The sequence below is a fragment of the Gambusia affinis genome, linkage group LG09 (assembly GCF_019740435.1).
Source record: "Gambusia affinis linkage group LG09, SWU_Gaff_1.0, whole genome shotgun sequence".
NCBI lineage: Eukaryota > Metazoa > Chordata > Actinopteri > Cyprinodontiformes > Poeciliidae > Gambusia > Gambusia affinis.
Genome location: NC_057876.1, coordinates 1,642,066 through 1,647,579, shown reverse-complemented (window position 1 = coordinate 1,647,579; position 5,514 = coordinate 1,642,066). Strand labels below are relative to the sequence as shown.

The 5,514-nt window shown below is 36.3% G+C and overlaps 2 long non-coding RNA genes across 2 annotated transcripts; both read left to right on the top strand.

Annotated features, from left to right (window-relative positions):
* Positions 1–298: 298 nt before the first annotated feature.
* Positions 299–3,444, top strand: LOC122836868. The gene is made up of 4 exons (XR_006371645.1): positions 299–430; positions 1,191–1,262; positions 3,016–3,087; positions 3,405–3,444. It is a non-coding gene; the product is annotated as an uncharacterized LOC122836868 (long non-coding RNA).
* On the top strand, positions 3,443–4,876 carry LOC122836867. Its single transcript, XR_006371644.1, has 2 exons — positions 3,443–3,504; positions 4,443–4,876. It is a non-coding gene; the product is annotated as an uncharacterized LOC122836867 (long non-coding RNA).
* The last annotated feature ends 638 nt before the right edge of the window (positions 4,877–5,514 follow it).

Sequence of the window (5,514 nt, the reverse complement as noted above, 5' to 3'; positions counted from 1 at the left end):
ATAGATCATATATATATATATATATATATATATATATATATATATATATGTATAAAGGAGGACTGTGTTTTGAAATTCCAAGTATAAAAGAATGAGTGACATTTAGAAGCACCACTCAGCTGACAAACAAATGTTCAAGTAACACAGAAAGACCTCAAATTAGATCAATTAACTGATTTTGAAAAATTTTAATAATCTCATTTGCTACTATTTGAAAGATATGCATTGTTTAAAGTTTATTCAACCTTACTCATTATGTTTACCTGCAGGTCGGGTGTGTTCAGCTGCCAGTGCTTTCAAAAGGAGATTTCCTTATTGAGTGCAGAGGGGAAGTCATAAGTAGGAAGGAACAAGAAAACCGATTGAAAATTTACCATGATGCACTCCAGGCTTTTATGTTTGATTTCAAGTTCAATGGACAACAGCTTTGGTATGTGACTGTTTTAATGTTGTTTTTATTTTATATTTAATCAAAGTGATGTAAACATTTTCAGCTTCATCAGTAAAAGTAGTTTTAGTTGGAGGAGGAATATTCTTCTGACATGCAAACACCAAATATGCAAAATCATTTCCCTTGCATGGTATAATTATTCTTATAGCATACTTAATATTTTAGTGTTGATGCTGCCAGAGAACATGGATCATTGGGGAGGCTGGTAAATGATGAAGAGATGAACACAAACAACAAAATGAAAGTTACACGGGTGGATGGAAGCGTCATCTCTGTTTGTTTGCACTCAAAGATATTGGTCCAGGGGAAGAAATGACTTATAATTGTAGTGATTCTGACTGGCTATGGAGAAGAAGGGTACTAGTAAGTGTGAAAATACTATCACAAGTCATTCTACTAGCATTGAAAATATTTTTGAAGGAAATGTCAAGTTGTAGTACAGAGTTTCATTATAGTTGAAAACAAAGAAGTGATTAGCAAGTGTGCCTAAAACCAGATTTTGGAGAAAGACTTAACCAGACCACTATTTCAACTTTTTCAGTGCTATCCAAAATGCTAGAAACTGTCATATGTAAATTAATATATTTTGACCTTATATTAATGAACATTTTATAGCAGGAGACATATTTTGCAGTGTCAATACATAAAATGTCTGTTTAACAATCAGCTGGACAGGTTCATTAAATAGGTGGATTTTATTTTTCTATGGACTCATTCAGTATACATCTCTTCATTTCAGATTTCCAAAGATGAATTGTGTCAGGCTGGTGATGTGGAAACATGCGGATCCTGTTCAACCAACCCTCCAGAGGTAATTTTGGTGTCCAACGACCAACATATTATCTAAAACTAAGTCATTGAAATGATATTAAGTACTGTTCAAACACACAGGTATTGTCTAGTACTTGATATGTAAAGCTGCATTAAAAGGGAGGACAGAGGTTTGAAATTACAAGTACAAAAGAATGAAAGTTACATGTAAAACGCCCATACACAAGGTCCTGTGTAATACTCATCATGTAAGGTGCCAGAATAAGGAGGACATAGCTTTAAAATTACAAATACAGACGAATGAAAGTGACATGTAGAAACGCCTATACACACAGGTCCTGTGTAATACTCAAAATGTAAGGTCCCTGAATAAGGAGGACTGTTTTCTACATTGGGAACAAACTCACATTCAATGAGTGTTCTTTACATTTCAGATTTCCAAAGATGAATTGTGTCAGGCTGGTGATGTGGAAACATGCGGATCCTGTTCAACCAACCCTCCAGAGGTAATTTTGGTGTCCAACAACCAACATATTTTCTAAAACTAAGTCATTGAAATGTTATTAAGTACTGTTCAAACACACAGGTATTGTCTAGAACTTGATATGTAAAGCTGCATTAAAAGGGAGGACAGAGGTTTGAAATTACAAGTACAAAAGAATGAAAGTTACATGTAAAAACGCCCATACACAAAGGTCCTGTGTAATACTCATCATGTAAGGTGCCAGAATAAGGAGGACATAGTTTTGAAAGAATGAAAGTGACATGTAGAAACGCCAATACACAGGTCCTGTGTAATACTAAAATGTAAGGTCCCTGAATAAGGAGGACTGTTTTCTACATTGGGAACAAACTTGGATTCAATGAGTGTTCTTTACATTTCAGATTTCCAAAGATGAATTGTGTCAGGCTGGTGATGTGGAAACATGCGGATCCTGTTCAACCAACCCTCCAGAGGTAATTTTGGTGTCCAACAACCAACATATTTTCTAAAACTAAGTCATTGAAATGATATTAAGTACTGTTCAAACACACAGGTATTGTCTAGAACTTGATATGTAAAGCTGCATTAAAAGGGAGGACAGAGGTTTGAAATTACAAGTACAAAAGAATGAAAGTTACATGTAAAAACGCCCATACACAAAGGTCCTGTGTAATACTCATCATGTAAGGTGCCAGAATAAGGAGGACATAGTTTTGAAAGAATGAAAGTGACATGTAGAAATGCCTATACACGCAGGTCCTGTGTAATACTCAAAATGTAAGGTCCCTGAATAAGGAGGACTGTTTTCTACATTGGGAACAAACTTGCATTCAATGAGTGTTCTTTACATTTCAGATTTCCAAAGATGAATTGTGTCAGGCTGGTGATGTGGAAACATGCAGATCCTGTTCAACCAAACCTCCAGAGGTAATTTTGGTGTCCAACGACCAACATATTTTCTAAAACTAAGTCATTGAAATGTTATTAAGTACTGTTCAAACACACAGGTATTGTCTATAACTTGATATGTAAAGCTGCATTAAAAGGGAGGACAGAGGTTTGAAATTACAAGTACAAAAGAATGAAAGTTACATGTAAAAACGTCCATACACAAAGGTCCTGTGTATTACTCATCATGTAAGGTGCCAGAATAAGGAGGACATAGTTTTTAAAGAATGAAAGTGACATGTAGAAACGCCTATACACGCAGGTCCTGTGTAATACTCAAAATGTAAGGTCCCTGAATAAGGAGGACTGTTTTCTACATTGGGAACAATCTCGCATTCAATGAGTGTTCTTTACATTTCAGATTTCCAAAAAGGAACCGTATCAGGCTGGTGACGTGGATGCATGGGGATCCTTTTTAACCAACCCTCCTGAGGTACTATTGGTCTCCAAAGACCAACTTATTTTCTAAATGAAGTCATTAAAATGGTATTAACTACTGTTCAAACAAACAGGTCTTGTGTAATATTCATCATGTAAGATGCAGGTATATAGAGGACTGAGTTTTGAAGTTACAAAAAAAACGAAAGTTACATGTAGAAGTGCACAGACACACAGGTCTTGTGTAATATTCAACATGTAATGTGCAGGAATATGGAGAACTGTTTTCTACATTGGGAAGAGACTCACCTTAAGCGAGTGTTCTTTACTTTTCAGTTGATTAACCCCATATTTTTTATATGTTCTTTTCAGCACAAAGTAAACACAGATGGTAAGGGGAAAGAGCTCAACAGAAAACTAAAACAGAAGGACATAGAGCCCCGCAGAAAAAGGAACACAAATAAAAATTCTGGTAAATCACCACACCTACACAAGTCTTGAAACACCAAGCTAGTTAAGCTCAAAAGCACAACTGAAGCATGGTCAAAAGTAATGATCTACACCACTGAAAGGCAATAGGGTGACCACGTTCTTCTTTATGCATGATATTTTGAGCAGACATTATCCAATATGTCATCTGGCTTAAATTACCACACACATACCATTTAACTGTGCCTTGTATTAAAATTATAAACTTTCACACAGCCAATGTTCAGATGCTAGAAAATCTAATTTGGTGATCAGTAATGGGACTGTTTATACTACTTTCTCTATCCCAATCTTAATCTGAAATACATTCACATATTTATATTTTTTTCAAAATATCAAAGCACCACAAAACTAATAAGCAAAGTAATCAGAGTATATCTTTAAATTTGGTTAATTTTAAGATATTAACCAAATTTAACATCTTAAATTTGATTAATCTCTGGTTTTAGGAAACCAGAGATCTCAATAAATGGCCCTTTGCTGATGCTGCACCTGTACAGAACCTGTATTTTGGTGGAGTCAGTGAGATGGTTCAGAGTGGGATCTCCTTCACTGGAAAAAGACTAGGCACCAGCATTAGAAGGAGGAACAAGTCTTTTGGCTTTGGATGGTTCTTCACCAGCTGCTGAGGCCTGTTTGTCAAACAAATGCAATTTTAAATTATGGAAAAAAAAAAAAATTCTAGAATTCCCTCAAATAATTAATCATACATACCAAGCAACCATACCAAGTGTTAACCTGTTTGGCATTTGCAGAAATTAATTTTCATCGATGCAACCTACATGCTCATTTCTGTAGCTTCTCCCACTAATGTATGTTCTTTATGAATGCTTATTTGAAAACAGGCATTACATAATTTATAACCAAGAAAAATTAACAATTGGAGTTGGTTTTCACTAATGAATTATTTCTTTTTTCTAGCATCTATGGAAAGTGCTAGGAGAGCAAAAAAGCATCCATGATCTCCCTGGAGATTGCTGCGGTCATGAGGCACTTTGGCGAACACATCAAGAAAGGACAACTGGCCACTATAATAGAATGCCAGCATTATCTTTTTGATTTAACAATAGACCCGTAATTCATTTAACTTTGCCATTCACAGATTTTCCTTTATGTTCACAAACAGAATTGTTGCTCTAGTTCTTAGTGAAGGTGCTGTAAATAAAGTCCACTTTCTGTGTAGCCATATTCCATATTTCCATGTTTGGACTTAATACATATATATTTCATGTTTGTGTATGCTGTGGTCCTGATAAATAAAATTGGCCCTGACAATTACTGTTGGTATCATGGGCGGAGCCAAGCACCTCATTATCGTCTGTCCTTCTAATACAGCATTGCATCAGGTTCTTGTATTTTGAGTTCTGATGTGTGTATTGAAGTTTTCAAGTGAGATCTATGTTGTGTAGCTCAAACAAGATTTTTGACAACTTACTAGGTCTTTCTAGCACAAGTGGAAAGGGGTGACTGTTTAGTGTTGCAAAAAACTGGTTTGAAAAAATTGTCCCTCTAAACCACCAAAACCCGTATGTGTGTGTGTGTTTGTGCAGGCGGAGGGGGGGGGGCGGGTGGGTGTTAATATTTGCCGTGAAAATAGCTAATAAAGCCTCCAAGTAATTGTGAAGGGTTTTTGCGCTTACGTCACTATGACGTCACAGCGACTAGTCGACATCGACTCGACTATTATCATGATGTAGTCGACCTTAAAAAATATGTAGTCGTTCAACCCCTAGTATAAGCTAGAATCAACCAATCAGAGCCAGGAGGTGAGTCTAAGCGCTGTCAGTTACAGTCTTGTGTGCGGTTGCTCCTCCCCCTTCCTCTCTACTACCACTACAGCTTTTCCCTGTCAGCATAGCATGTTATGAATGCTCAGGCTAGTTAGCATAGCCTCAGATTGTGGCAGATAAACAGTTCTCTGTATTGCTAAGTTGTTTTTCCACCATTAGCACATGCCGCATTGAGTGTATACGTTTGTGTGACAGCACTAAGC